Raw genomic sequence first — 16,937 nt, forward strand, 5'->3', positions numbered from 1 at the left:
GCCCCAAAACGTCACTGCTGAATAAAGTGTGCTGTGCTTAAATCCAGGGAGTGCATATTATTGGATTGTTCTTATTGTTTGTGCATGCACCCTGGTTTGGAGGAATTGTTGGCGAGTGGGAGTGCGCTATCTTGGTCAATTATAAATATATGTATACTGTATATATATATATATTTATGTATGCAGTTCAAACAGTATTTTACAAAAAGCCAGCAGTAATAGTGTACAAATTTTTTTTAAATAAAAAATGTTAATATGTAAAATAAAAATATCACACTTTATTGAAGGGACATTGAATAAAAAATTAAACTCTTATGATATAATTTTTTTAAAAAAAGTACTTCTGTTCATCTCATTTACCTCATTCTCTTGTTATCCTTTTTTGAAATTGTATGTTATATATATATAACATGGTTGTAATGACAGCTGCCAAATAGCACTCAAAACACATATGCATTCCCCAGAGTGACTCTATGCTGTCATGGAAAGGAGCTTAGTTTTAACAAATACTACTAAGAACATTTGTGTAACTTGTTTATACTGTATCAGTAAAATTTTACACTCTGAATTTTGAAGGTGTAATCTTGACTTCTGTGTCTCTTTAAGATTCAACTGTGCAACTAACGCTGCTGATTGGGTTATTTGCTGCTTCCAAGCAATACTCTACCTATGTGTTTAACCCATTAGCAGAGGTTAAACTCTTAGATTTGCAGGGTCAATAGTGACATGTGTAAACAGAAAATGATTTGACGCCTTTGACTTCCCCTCACTTCTTTCTGCTGTATATTTGTACTACATTTAGGTATAGGATGTATTTTATATTTACATAAATAAAAAGAGAGAAGCACTCATCCTGGAAAGCAGGCGTTGACTCCTTGCCCAATGTGCTTAAAGGGATATGGCTGCACCTCACTGACGAGGCCAAAAGAAGGCTGAAACGATTGTTTGGGGTTGCCTTTTCCTTGTTCAGAGGAGACTTGCCTGATATTTCGGGGCTGGACTCACCATGTCGGCGGGATAAGACTGATAGACTACAGGAAAGTTTTCCTCTGTGAAAAGCACAATTGGACAGAAAGAAGCTACTCCCAGTTGGCAACCGGGCCATAGAACAAGCTATTGAGCTGCTGTTCATTCCTGGCCGACTGCTTCTCTTTCTGTTTTGTATTTTTTATTTAGCTAACATTCAGGGAGTGAAAAAACTTATCTCAATGTCCAGTATTTTTGCGCAGCTTTCACTCAACAGCTTGCTAAAACACTGGACTGTCCAGTTGAATACTGGACACTTGGCAACTCTAACCTAAATATTAGCTTCCTGTTTTTTTACCTGGCTGCCCACAACTCCGGTATATTTTTTTAGTAAAAGATTTTAATAGAAGCCAATAATTAAATGTTGGTCGTTAAAATGTGAATGTCTGATGTCCACTTGTACTTGTTTACCTCATTAGTCCTGGTGCTGATCTTTGGTGCATGCACAACTATTCATTGGCATGACGCAATACAGGAAAAGCGACAGATACAACTGTAGGGCCTAGACATGCGGTCTATTGAAGGGCATGCACTTTTTATATCTTAGGTGGGAGGAATGGGAAACGTGCACATCAATGACAGTGGGCTACACTATCGACTTAAACCTACTCTCACTAAAGGTGCGGCTTAGGGGGTGGGAGAAGTATCAATCCCTAACTGTCCCCTATGACAATAAGTAAGTACTATTTATATATATATATATATATATATATATATATATATATATATATATATATATATATATATATAATATCTTTAAATTGTAAAAAAAATAAATATTAGTGATGTTTACTATTAAAATGGAATTCATGTATACTTTGTAAATAAGTCAAATTTACTGACCATTTAATGTCCCCACTCTGCGATGTAAAACACCTCTCCGCTCAGGTACAGTAATCTAACATGATCTTACAACACTGCCAGATCCCTAGTGAAATATTGCTATACTTCTCCAAGGGGCGTTCCCTGAATTTCTTTATGTGAAGGAGAGACAAGCCCAGTGCAATATAGCACTGCATGACATCAGAGATCTGCTGAATTTACACTTTGTGCTTTGTATTTTATATTACTTTACATTTTAGATTAACTTTTATTACATTTAGACTTTGAACTTACTATTTGTTTTTTATTTTTATACAGCTGTGTATTTAGGATTGTAATTTTACAAATTCTGATTATACCTTCACAGTGTCTGTGTGACTTTAACAAATTAGTCTCATACTTTTATATATTTAGGTGTATCATTTACAAATAAAATTGCATTTCTTCTATATCAGTTAAAACTGAAAAACTCTTATCTTTAGTTTCACAGAGAGCTTTATTTCTTTCTATGGGCCAGATAATCAAACCGTATCTAGTTTGAAGACTTCACAGGGGCTAAACACACTGAATGTTCTAAGAAAAGGGGTGGAACCTGGAAATTCCAGACAGATGAGGGATGCCTTACAGAAAAGTAATGAAACTCTTTGGAATACAAAATTCCACATGGGATAGAGAAGGTAACTGGAGAACACCTTGGGCTGATATAAAGGGTCAGTTTGCATCAATTACAAATTAAACAGAAATGTTTTTACTGCAATTTAACTTGCTTTTGTCTATATTTTAGTATATACCTGTATTACTTTTCTATTAGTTAAAATAAGTGTATTGTGAATTTTGAGCTAACTTCACCTGCACACAGCTGGCAAGACAATTCAGTGAGAGCTGCTTGTTTGAACTGCTTACAAAATTCCACAAGACTTGTGAGATAGCTTGAGCCATACCCTGTGGAAACAACCCCCCCCCCCCCCCACACACACACACACACTTTCTGAAACTGTCAGCTTTGTTCACAATGGAGAAAATACAGTGCAGTGTAATTTGTAAAACATATAAAGTATGATCATAATTTGTTAAAGTAACACAGAAACTTTTAAAACATAATCAGAATTTGTAAATTAATTGTTAGATTTAAATTTATTTGTATTAAAATATCGAAATATATATAAATATATAAGAAAAAAGGACCCAATCTGAAATGTATTGTAATATAAAATACAATGCACAAAGTATAACTGTAGCAAAACTCTCATATCATGCAGTGCTTTATTGCACTGGGCTTGTCTTGCCTTCCCATACAGGAATGAGAGAGATTTCACAGTATTGGAGAGTTCTGCCCTTTTTTTCTTTTGAGCATTCAGTGAGTTGAACCCCTGTGAAGTCTGAACTACAATTTCTCCCTCAATCCTTTGAATATCAGGGCCTGTGGAAGATGTTTATGATGGAAATTTTTCTACATAAGAAGTTTTATAATAGACTTTAAGCACAATGAAACAATGAAAATGGAACACATTTAAACCTTACACATAAAATGTGTGTGTATGTACTAAATTATTCAGCCCTAGAAGAGTATGGAGGGTCTATTGGTCTTATTTCATATATATATTCCCATCCATTTACAAGAATATGTTTATAAGACAAGAACTAGTTAGGTACTGAATAGTCCCATACAAATTTAAACTGGATAGTCTATGGAGCTATAATTGTTCATATATTCAGCAGTACTGGTTCCTGTGTGCCACAGAGTCTGGCAGCCCGTCTGGTAAAGAGCAATCCCCCGTAGAGTGAGGTCCTTCCTGAGTGTCTGCAAAGGTATAGAAGTAGACAGACTCCTAGTGTAATACGTTCTATATATGTGTACACATAAAGAAAGTGAAATATCCACACTCACTTGGTTTAACCTCACAATATGAGGTATTTAGACAGCACTTGTGTTAGTAGGTATTCACTCCTCGGTCAGATATCCTCCCGTACTTCTTTGGATAGACCAGTTTCCTTAGGATTCTTGAAGATAAAGGCCCCTCAAAGGTATAGAGCTTGCCCAGGTTATAAGGGGTTAAAGGGAGATATTGCTGTTCTAGCCGTAATACAATGTGAAGGAGTGTACTAACACCAATACTATGTTAAAACCAAGGTATTTAATGTTTACATTTGTGTACATAAAGGACAATACAACAGACTTCAAAACATTAATTAGTAACTCCCTAGCAAGACTCTCTGAATACGTAGATCTATTCCTCAGACCTATGGTAAATAACTTGCGCTCATACTTGAGGGACACTCCCCATCTATTACAAATTATAGAGGGATTAGAATGGAAGTCTACATACAAATGGGCTACGCTAGATGTATAAACAGTTAAACGATAAAAGTGTATATCCTGCGCAGATAACAGAAGGGAAAGGGGATATGAAATACCTCTGGCTCTCCTCAGCGGGTCCCTAGTGTACCCAATATGAAAGTAGAAAATAGATGGGGGTGGAGGTGAGCGCCAAAAAAGGCTGAGGTAGGGAATGGGGACACCTGTTAGACTGATAGAGCGGTGTCCACAATGTAGGTTCTCTTGTTGACGTTGGTGGAATCGATGTACAAATAGTATAATAACTATAAATTAGTTGTAAACTTTAAGAATGTATATCAATGTTTAATCCACACAAAAATGTTAAAATATCTCAGATCTACTTAAAAACATACACAGTCCTAAAAATAGAAATAAAAATAACAATCATATAAAATCATGGATCCATGTTACAATAAAATAAATGCAAAAAATGGGAATGCACAATAAAAACCTTTTTGCAATAATTGATCTTATAGACCAAGTATCCTAATTAGGCCACGTGTCCTAATTGGAGTAGTTTATTTAGAAACAGTCCAGATGGTGGTAAATGTTCTTATGGTTATATTTGTCCAATTAAATCACAATATGGCAAAAAAAAAAAAAATTAGTGTCTCTGTCCGTGACCAATTCTGAAATAATTCCAAAGCAGTGTGTGTCCTGTGCCTGAAATGGTGAGAAAATGGAAAATCCAAAAATGTGTGATCACTTAATGTGAAAAAAAGGGGAAAAAAATGTAGAAAAAATGTAGAAAAATGTAGAAAAAATGTGTAACCTTGCAAAAAATGTGAGAATCCTCCAGTTTATGTGGCAAAAAGTGAGTATTCAAGGTGATTAAAAAAGTGTCCAATGTGATATAGTGATTTCTGTGCAATGAAGTTGTAGCTCAGTATGATCCAATCAAAAACCAAATAACATTGTGCAAAAACCTGTAAAGAAAACAAACAATACTATAATATATACAAACTGTTAAGTGGGTATATCAGTATTATGCTTACTCAAATCAGTCGACGCGTTTCGGCCATGTACTCCTGGCCTTTATCAAGACTAACATTGTGAGTAAGCTGAGAGAATTTATAGGAGCTGTTGCTAATGTTTGGGCGCCAAAAAGCTAGTAGGCCACGCCCCTTCCTGTTAGGTGCATTGTGGGTATGGGCAAAAGTTTAGTTTTAAAATGTACTCTTAAAAGATCAAAATATTAATTTATGAGTCTTAACTATTATTGTGTTCTTGGGGCCATTTCAATTTGGGCTATTTGCTTTGTCTATGTGCCCTTAGTTGGCATCCTAAGTATGATAAATTTGTATTCCACCTACACTTCCGGTTTCGCTAGTGTTTGTCATGTTTACTTCCGGTTTTTCTAATGTTGGCTCATATCCTGTGGGTTAGTGATGCTATCATACTTCGATAGCTATCTATTTAGGTATTGACCTAACTCCCTTTGTATATCATATGGCGACTACTTTATCTTTTAGCTAAAGCTGCCTTTACTTTCATTCTTTCTCTTTATTACCTCTGTTCGGCACATATTTATACTTCCGGTTAGCGCATATTAGCACTTCCGGTTTCGCTATGTCATAGCACTTCCGGTTTCTGTTGTTTTCCGGTATTGTGATTGTCTAATACTTCCGGTTTCGATAGGTTACACTACCACACAGAGACTAATGTGAGAATAAATCTAAGCTGCCTATTAATAAGTGCTGGATATATGGCGGTATGTTTGGGTACATGAGTGAATATTGTGATGTAACCAAATCCAAGTACCTATGGTATAGTTTGTGTTACCATACTCAGACTCGAGTAAATTAGTAAAACAATTTTAAATTATTTAAAATAATTTAAAATAGAATAATATAAGATAATTAAAATATTAAAATAATCTAAATAATCCAAAATACAGTTCACCAAAAATACAATAAAAATACAATCGGGTTACATGGAATAAGATAAAATAAAATGAAATCAGGATAACACTGATACTAATAGAATGCCATATGGAACTGGCTATACAATGAATACCTCCTAAAATCAGAGTGACAGTAGTACAAATAACTGCTCAAGCTCATATTTCAACAGAATGCCAAATCAAAAATGGTTTCAAATTGCTTAAAATATGTTCAAACTTCTTAAAATACCCCAAACTTTTCTAAAAGCTTTTAGAATATTTTTAAAATACAAAATCCCAGAATTATTATAATCCTCATTGTATTAGTATTTAAAATTAATATTATAATTAAAACTTTAAACATAACATGATTGTAAAACCAGATAGGACCATATAATGTAGACACTAGATGGGGCCAATGTGTGGGATGCTTCAATAATGGGAGAGGACTGGGAAGACAGTGGAGGTCTCTTTTCTATTACGCACATAGGTAAGTAAACCCGTCTTATAGAAGGGAATCCATGCTATCAGTATACCTACACTTGTCAGGTGGAAAAGACCTGATAGGATCTATGTTTCTGGGTGAGGTGGATAGAAGTGAGCTGTGATTTGATGGAGCATAGGTGACTCTATTAATCAATGATTAAACTCTATTTTGTGAGGCTGAATAAGTGCGAGAGGTCTTCCCTATTATTCAGACCCTTTGGGTACAAACTGTTCAGTGAGAAAATCCATTTGGACTCGTGTAAGAGTAATTTTTGTTCGTGGTTACCCCCTCTCCAATTTTTTCTCACTATTTCTATTCCACAGAATTTCATATCTCTGATGTTTCCTCCATGTTTTATTGTAAAGTGTTTGTATAGTGCTGTATCTATTCTTTTTTTCTCTATACATAGTATGTGCTCCCTCATTCTGTCTTTCAATTGTCTGGAAGTTTGTCCTACATATTGTAATTTGCATGGACATTCAATAAGATATATGACATTATGGTCTCCACATCTTATTAGATCGTTGATCATAAATTTTTCCTTCATATGTGCAGATGAGAATGAGGTTGTTTTCCAGCCATTTCTGCACGCTTTACAATTCGGGCACGGGAAAAAACCTTTTATCTTCTTGTTATATTGACCTACCACTGCACCCATTTTCTGTTTAGGAACACTCGGTGTCAGTCTGTTCTTTAAATTGTTTGTTTTCCTGTAAATAAATTTCGGGTGTGGCATTAGTAATTCTCCCAAGACATCATCGTCTTTTAAAAGTGGCCAGTGCTTTCTGTAGATCTTCTCTATGATGTGTTTGTTTTCACAGTATTCTGTGATAAGCGGGACATCTATACTGTCTTCGGATGTCACTGTCCTCTCTCTGGTTTTATATTTTAGGAGGGTTTTTCTATCAATGGCTTTGACTTCTTTGATTTTTTCTTCCAGTAATGTCTCTTTATATCCTCTGTCGATAAATCTTTGTTTTAGTACCTGGGTTTGTTCTTCCCACTTTGTCGGATCCGAGCAGTTCTTTTTAAGCCTCAAGAGTTGTCCCTTGGGGATGTTTTCCTTCCAAGCTTTGTGGTGGCAGCTTTCGTTATGAATGTAATTGTTACAGTCAACCTCCTTGAAGAAGGTCGAAGTAACAAATTGACCATTCTCTATATCTATTTTGAGATCCAGGAAGTGTATAGACTTTCTATTGCATTCATAGGTGAATTTCAGATTTTTTGTATTCATATTCATAACTTCTATGGTGTAATGCAAATCCTCCATAGAACCCTTCCAGATGAGAAAAATGTCATCAATGTATCTTACGTAGAGGACCAGGTCCGCACTCGCTGGGCATGATTCCCAGAAGATTTGCTCCCACTGGCCCATGTAGAGATTAGCATAGCTTGGCGCGAACCTCGTCCCCATCGCTGTTCCACATTGTTGATGATAAAACTTCTTGTCATGATTAAAATAGTTGTGGGTTAAAATATAATAAATACTGTCTAAAACAAAAGTGCATTGTGCTTCAGGGATACATGAATCTTTAGAGAGAAAGCTGTAAAGTTCTTTCTCTCTAAAGATTCATGTATCCCTGAAGCACAATGCACTTTTGTTTTAGACACTATTTATTATATTTTAACCCACAACTATTTTAATCATGACAAGAAGTTTTATCATCAACAATGTGGAACAGCGATGGGGACCAGGTTCGCGCCAAGCTATGCTAATCTCTACATGGGCCAGTGGGAGCAAATCTTCTGGGAATCATGCCCAGCGAGCGCGGACCTGGTCCTCTACGTAAGATACATTGATGACATTTTTCTCATCTGGAAGGGTTCTATGGAGGATTTGCATTACACCATAGAAGTTATGAATATGAATACAAAAAATCTGAAATTCACCTATGAATGCAATAGAAAGTCTATACACTTCCTGGATCTCAAAATAGATATAGAGAATGGTCAATTTGTTACTTCGACCTTCTTCAAGGAGGTTGACTGTAACAATTACATTCATAACGAAAGCTGCCACCACAAAGCTTGGAAGGAAAACATCCCCAAGGGACAACTCTTGAGGCTTAAAAAGAACTGCTCGGATCCGACAAAGTGGGAAGAACAAACCCAGGTACTAAAACAAAGATTTATCGACAGAGGATATAAAGAGACATTACTGGAAGAAAAAATCAAAGAAGTCAAAGCCATTGATAGAAAAACCCTCCTAAAATATAAAACCAGAGAGAGGACAGTGACATCCGAAGACAGTATAGATGTCCCGCTTATCACAGAATACTGTGAAAACAAACACATCATAGAGAAGATCTACAGAAAGCACTGGCCACTTTTAAAAGACGATGATGTCTTGGGAGAATTACTAATGCCACACCCGAAATTTATTTACAGGAAAACAAACAATTTAAAGAACAGACTGGCACCGAGTGTTCCTAAACAGAAAATGGGTGCAGTGGTAGGTCAATATAACAAGAAGATAAAAGGTTTTTTCCCGTGCCCGAATTGTAAAGCGTGCAGAAATGGCTGGAAAACAACCTCATTCTCATCTGCACATATGAAGGAAAAATTTATGATCAACGATCTAATAAGATGTGGAGACCATAATGTCATATATCTTATTGAATGTCCATGCAAATTACAATATGTAGGACAAACTTCCAGACAATTGAAAGACAGAATGAGGGAGCACATACTATGTATAGAGAAAAAAAGAATAGATACAGCACTATACAAACACTTTACAATAAAACATGGAGGAAACATCAGAGATATGAAATTCTGTGGAATAGAAATAGTGAGAAAAAATTGGAGAGGGGGTAACCACGAACAAAAATTACTCTTACACGAGTCCAAATGGATTTTCTCACTGAACAGTTTGTACCCAAAGGGTCTGAATAATAGGGAAGACCTCTCGCACTTATTCAGCCTCACAAAATAGAGTTTAATCATTGATTAATAGAGTCACCTATGCTCCATCAAATCACAGCTCACTTCTATCCACCTCACCCAGAAACATAGATCCTATCAGGTCTTTTCCACCTGACAAGTGTAGGTATACTGATAGCATGGATTCCCTTCTATAAGACGGGTTTACTTACCTATGTGCGTAATAGAAAAGAGACCTCCACTGTCTTCCCAGTCCTCTCCCATTATTGAAGCATCCCACACATTGGCCCCATCTAGTGTCTACATTATATGGTCCTATCTGGTTTTACAATCATGTTATGTTTAAAGTTTTAATTATAATATTAATTTTAAATACTAATACAATGAGGATTATAATAATTCTGGGATTTTGTATTTTAAAAATATTCTAAAAGCTTTTAGAAAAGTTTGGGGTATTTTAAGAAGTTTGAACATATTTTAAGCAATTTGAAACCATTTTTGATTTGGCATTCTGTTGAAATATGAGCTTGAGCAGTTATTTGTACTACTGTCACTCTGATTTTAGGAGGTATTCATTGTATAGCCAGTTCCATATGGCATTCTATTAGTATCAGTGTTATCCTGATTTCATTTTATTTTATCTTATTCCATGTAACCCGATTGTATTTTTATTGTATTTTTGGTGAACTGTATTTTGGATTATTTAGATTATTTTAATATTTTAATTATCTTATATTATTTTATTTTAAATTATTTTAAATAATTTAAAATTGTTTTACTAATTTACTCGAGTCTGAGTATGGTAACACAAACTATACCATAGGTACTTGGATTTGGTTACATCACAATATTCACTCATGTACCCAAACATACCGCCATATATCCAGCACTTATTAATAGGCAGCTTAGATTTATTCTCACATTAGTCTCTGTGTGGTAGTGTAACCTATCGAAACCGGAAGTATTAGACAATCACGATACCGGAAAACAACAGAAACCGGAAGTGCTATGACATAGCGAAACCGGAAGTGCTAATATGCGCTAACCGGAAGTATAAATATGTGCCGAACAGAGGTAATAAAGAGAAAGAATGAAAGTAAAGGCAGCTTTAGCTAAAAGATAAAGTAGTCGCCATATGATATACAAAGGGAGTTAGGTCAATACCTAAATAGATAGCTATCGAAGTATGATAGCATCACTAACCCACAGGATATGAGCCAACATTAGAAAAACCGGAAGTAAACATGACAAACACTAGCGAAACCGGAAGTGTAGGTGGAATACAAATTTATCATACTTAGGATGCCAACTAAGGGCACATAGACAAAGCAAATAGCCCAAATTGAAATGGCCCCAAGAACACAATAATAGTTAAGACTCATAAATTAATATTTTGATCTTTTAAGAGTACATTTTAAAACTAAACTTTTGCCCATACCCACAATGCACCTAACAGGAAGGGGGCGTGGCCTACTAGCTTTTTGGCGCCCAAACATTAGCAACAGCTCCTATAAATTCTCTCAGCTTACTCACAATGTTAGTCTTGATAAAGGCCAGGAGTACATGGCCGAAACGCGTCGACTGATTTGAGTAAGCATAATACTGATATACCCACTTAACAGTTTGTATATATTATAGTATTGTTTGTTTTCTTTACAGGTTTTTGCACAATGTTATTTGGTTTTTGATTGGATCATACTGAGCTACAACTTCATTGCACAGAAATCACTATATCACATTGGACACTTTTTTAATCACCTTGAATACTCACTTTTTGCCACATAAACTGGAGGATTCTCACATTTTTTGAAAGGTTACACATTTTTTCTACATTTTTCTACATTTTTTCTACATTTTTTCTACATTTTTTTCCCCTTTTTTTCACATTAAGTGATCACACATTTTTGGATTTTCCATTTTCTCACCATTTCAGGCACAGGACACACACTGCTTTGGAATTATTTCAGAATTGGTCACGGACAGAGACACTAATTTTTTTTTGCCATATTGTGATTTAATTGGACAAATATAACCATAAGAACATTTACCACCATCTGGACTGTTTCTAAATAAACTACTCCAATTAGGACACGTGGCCTAATTAGGATACTTGGTCTATAAGATCAATTATTGCAAAAAGGTTTTTATTGTGCATTCCCATTTTTTGCATTTATTTTATTGTAACATGGATCCATGATTTTATATGATTGTTATTTTTATTTCTATTTTTAGGACTGTGTATGTTTTTAAGTAGATCTGAGATATTTTAACATTTTTGTGTGGATTAAACATTGATATACATTCTTAAAGTTTACAACTAATTTATAGTTATTATACTATTTGTACATCGATTCCACCAACGTCAACAAGAGAACCTACATTGTGGACACCGCTCTATCAGTCTAACAGGTGTCCCCATTCCCTACCTCAGCCTTTTTTGGCGCTCACCTCCACCCCCATCTATTTTCTACGCTAGATGTAACTGCATTGTACACATCTATCCCACATGAGACAGGGATTAGCGTGATTAGAAAATCATTAGATAATACTAACCATCTACCGGAAATACAAAAACGTTTTATACTAGAGTCCATTAGGTTCATTTTGCAAAACAATTACTTCAAGTTTGAAAGGAAATATTACCTACAGAGTACAGGGGCGGCCATGGGCACAAAATTTGCGCCCAATTTTGCAAACCTCTATATGGGAGCATTTGAGGAAGACATGGTTTATAATGGATCTACGTTTAAACATGAAAACTTTATTTTTTGGCATCGGTTCATAGATGATGTTCTAATTATCTGGGATGGTGAAGAAGAATCCTGGAATACCTATGTACAGGAGTTGAATGATAACTGTATGAATCTTACTTTCACCCAGAGATTAGAACAATCATCAATTGACTTTCTGGATGTCACCCTGTACATTACGGATGATGGCATACAAAGTAAACTCTATAGGAAAGCCACAGACACAAATTGCTACCTAGACGCTAGAAGCGGTCACCATCCGAAATGGATAGAAAATATCCCTTTCGGACAGTTTCAAAGGCTTAGGAAAAACTGTACTGAAGCAGGTAAATTTGAAATGGAGGCAAAAAGTCTACAAGAAAAATTTGCAGAAAAACATTACCCAGCAAAGATAGTACAAGGGGCATATAAAAAAGCGAACACATTAGATAGATATACACTGGTGCATGGGAAAAGAGTACAATTAGATGAACCTAGTATCAATAAAAATGAAAACAGAGATGGTATATCAAAACCAAAAAAGCGACAAAAAAGAGACAATAGGGTTAACTTTGTGACTACCTTTAATGAAGGACATTGGAAAATAAAAAAATATACTATAAAGAAATTGGTCAATATAAAAAATGATCCAATACTTAAAGATGCTTTAGGTAACAAACCGAAAATCGCTTACAAGAAAAACAAGAATCTAAAAAACTTGTTAGCACCAAGTGTGATAAAAACCACCAAGAAATTGAAAAATAATGGAAAGATTACTGATATAAAAGGTTTCTATAAATGCTCACATAAAAATTGCATTTGCTGCGCACATATTCACAAAAACAAAAAATTTAACACGTTTGTAGATAGTGGTACTAATGGAGATACATTTCCAATTAAAAGTATACTTAATTTTTTTATCAAGGCTATAGAACAAGTTCATAGAGGCAATAGAGGAGGTAGCAGACTTTTGGAATTACGCAAGAGGGAGACCTTTTGGATACATAAAATGGATACTCTGGAATCAAAAGGGTTAAACAAATATATTGACCTTGCTGCTTTCCTCTAACTCATAATTCATATGTAATTTTTACTATATATATTTATTTTTTTCAAAAAGCTTTTTTTAAAAAAAGGTTCTTAAAAAAGTATTTTAACAAATATATTTTAGATTTATATCAGTATTTATAATTAGTTAAACAAATATATTGACCCTGCTGCTTTCCTCTAACTCATAATTCATATGTAATTTTTACTATATATATTTATTTTTTTCAAAAAGCTTTTTTAAAAAAAGGTTCTTAAAAAAGTATTTTAACAAATATATTTTAGATTTATATCAGTATTTATAATTTTATAAAAAATGTTTTTAGTAGTATAAAGAATTGTTTTAATATCCTTTATATGGGTAATACAATGTATACTTTTTTATATATACAAGCACTGAAGATATAACTATCCTTCCATTTTTATTTTTATTTAGATATATACAAACATATATGTCCTTAAAATGTATGATTTACTATAATGAGGTATCAAATAAGGAATTATAGTGCCTTATCCTGTTTTGAGTTGAACCATGATACAAATTTGCTGATTCATATGAGATATGAAATTAATATGTCATTAGGCGTATCCTGTGGATATAATTACAGTTGAACATGTTGCCATGATTAATTTTAAATTGCTGTATAAGCTGCTTCACAAAGTGTTGTTTATCAATGAGGACTGAATACATTTAAACCCTTTTGCCTTAAACAAAGATGGGGCCGAGGTGCCAACAAGAGGCTAATTGCCCACACACTAACGTATAAGAGCATCTAGGTTGGGGGGGCGGCCCTTACCTCCGATGAAGCAACTGATTGGTTGCGAAATGTGTTAGGCTCTGCCCCCCGCCACACACCACATCACTCAGCGTATTCACACGGAGCAAAGTAAGGAATCAGCTGCTACACACTGTGAAACGGTGCAGCAGTTAGATATTATCCTTGGATGTTCCATAGCTATATTTTACTGACCCTGTAAGAGCGAATTAGCCAGCAAAGAACAGGATTTAAAAACGATCCTGTAACAAGGTGTGACTACGGCTCTTTTCTTAAGGGATTTTGTGTTACTAATTAATGTTTTGAAGTCTGTTGTATTGTCTTTTATGTACACAAATGTAAACATTAAATACCTTGGTTTTAACATATATTATTGGTGTTAGTACACTCCTTCACATTGTATTACGGCTAGAACAGCAATATCTCCCTTTAACCCCTTATAACCTGGGGTAAGCTCTATACCTTTGAGGGGCCCTTATCTTCAAGGATCCTAAGGAAACTGGGCTATCCAAAGAAGTACGGGAGGATATCTGACTGAGGAGTCAACAAGGAGTGAATACCTACTAACACAAGTGCTGTCTAAATACCTCATATCGTGAGGTTAAACCAAGTGAGTGTGGATATTTCACTTTCTTTATGTGCACACATATATAGAATGTATTACACTAGGAGTGCCTCTCTGGACCTGTCTACTTCTATACCTTTATATATATATATATATATATATATATATATATATATATATATATATATATATATATATATATATATAGATATATATATATATATATATATATATATCTAGAAGAGGAGAAACAAGTGCAGGCCCATCAAGGTAGACGTTTTATACACTTTAATGCACACATACGGTTATAAACACTTAAAAAATGAAAGTAATCACAAGCATGTCTCCCATTTATAGATATTAAAAAAACGTCCAAATGTCAAACTGTACCAATTTTCGTGTAGCACAATACACACCACAGGATACAGTCCTTTCTGTTAGATTGCTTGAACTGGAGCTTCCAGAGCTCCGCCCCCAACGCCTTTCGTCTGCCCTTAGCAGACTTTCTCAAGAGGATGAAAAAGGTTATACCTGTAATTCCCTAACGAGTCCTTTAAAAACCTACTGCGTACTTCTGATTGGCTGCTGTTCGGCCTATCCGGTAACAACATCCGGACCTGCCCCTGTGTGTAAGAGCGTCATTTGACATATTCATTCCAGCAGCCAATCCGCCTTCTGAGCTTTTCGTACTTCCAATTGGCTGCTGTTCGGCTTATCCAATATCATCAGCTGGACCAGCCCCTGTGTGTAAGAGCGTCATTTGACATATTCATTCCAGCAGCCAATCCGCCTTCTGAGCTTTTCGTACTTCCAATTGGCTGCTGTTCGGCTTATCCAATATCATCAGCTGGACCAGCCTCTGTGTGTAAGAGCGTCATCTGACATATTCATACAAGCAGCCAATCCGCCTTCCGATGTTCCTGCTGCTTAGGTTACCACTGTATTTTCGGCAATCATTATCCATATACAGCATCGTGTTGATGATACATATAAAGAATACAGCAAAAACACACAACATATGTTCATAAATAAATGGATAACAGCCACATAACAAAGATTTTTTTTTAAAAATCCTACTAAACAATTGATTAAAACTATTTTATAACAGTTAGAAAAAACGGACTACATATAAAATCCATATATCTACATTTCATAATGGGATGAAAAAACAAGGGGCGCCAACATAGTGTGAATCGGTTTAGGACAAATATCAAACAATAAGTTGCAAGAAAACTACTCACAAGTGGAGTGGCACCTAGAATCAACTAGGTGCGTGCAGGCAGGCTTCTTCATCACATTAAAAATAAGGGTTAACTAAACAACACTTCACAATTCATTACATATAGAAAGAGGGAACAAAGAATTAATACCACTTATAATGCTCACAATATTATCCATACCTAAAAATAAATAATGGTAGATTTAAAAAACAATTTTTGGGAAATGATTTTTAAAAGAAATTAATAGTTAACTCTAATTCATGAAAGACCCTAAATGCCTGCAAATCCAAATCAATGTTTAACCCTTTTGGTGTCATGCAGTCTGACATATGGATCCATTTCGTTTCACACTGCCTCGGTTTCATTAATCTTTGCTATTCATTACCCATACCTGTTGGTATAATTTCTAATATTCTTACAGACAGATTTTTAGCACTTTGACTATGTTTTATTTTAAAATGCTCTGATACACTATGGTTCTCAAAGCCGGATTTTATATTTTCTATGTGTTCATATATGCGGCGCTTTACCTTTCTTTAGGTCCTGCCTACATAGATTTTATTGCACTCGCAGGTAAGGCAATACACTGCATACGTGGACATACAGGATGCTTTGTCTCTAATTTTAAACTCTTTAGTATTATCCCAATTATGTATGGTGTCTCCTTTTTTAATTAAATTACACATACAGCAGTTTAGACGACCACATTTAAAGGTCCCTCCTTTGTTTAAGACCCAAGTTGATAATGTTCCTGTGCTCTTTTTTACAGATCTTAATTTTGATGGAGCCAATATGTTTTTAATGTTCTTATTTCTTTTGAAGATAGTAACAGGGTTTTCTTCTAGGTTGGGACCCAGAATGGGATCTGATAACAGTATGTTCCAATGCTTTTGTACAGTGTTTTTAATGAAACCAGCACCTAAATTAAATTTTGTAATAAACTTAGCTCCAGTTCTTGATTTGCTAATTGCCGACTTCTCTTTATTTACCACCAAATGTTCTCTACTTCTCATTTTACTTTCATTCATAGACTTTGTAATTAAGGCTTTATCATACCCTTTCTGTATCAATTTATGTTCCAGGATTTTTGCTTCCACTTCAAAGTCCTCCACTGCAGTACAGTTTCTATGAATTCTTAAAAATTGTCCCAGTGGTATGTTAT

The sequence above is a fragment of the Bombina bombina genome, chromosome 6 (assembly GCF_027579735.1).
Source record: "Bombina bombina isolate aBomBom1 chromosome 6, aBomBom1.pri, whole genome shotgun sequence".
Lineage (NCBI taxonomy): Eukaryota > Metazoa > Chordata > Amphibia > Anura > Bombinatoridae > Bombina > Bombina bombina.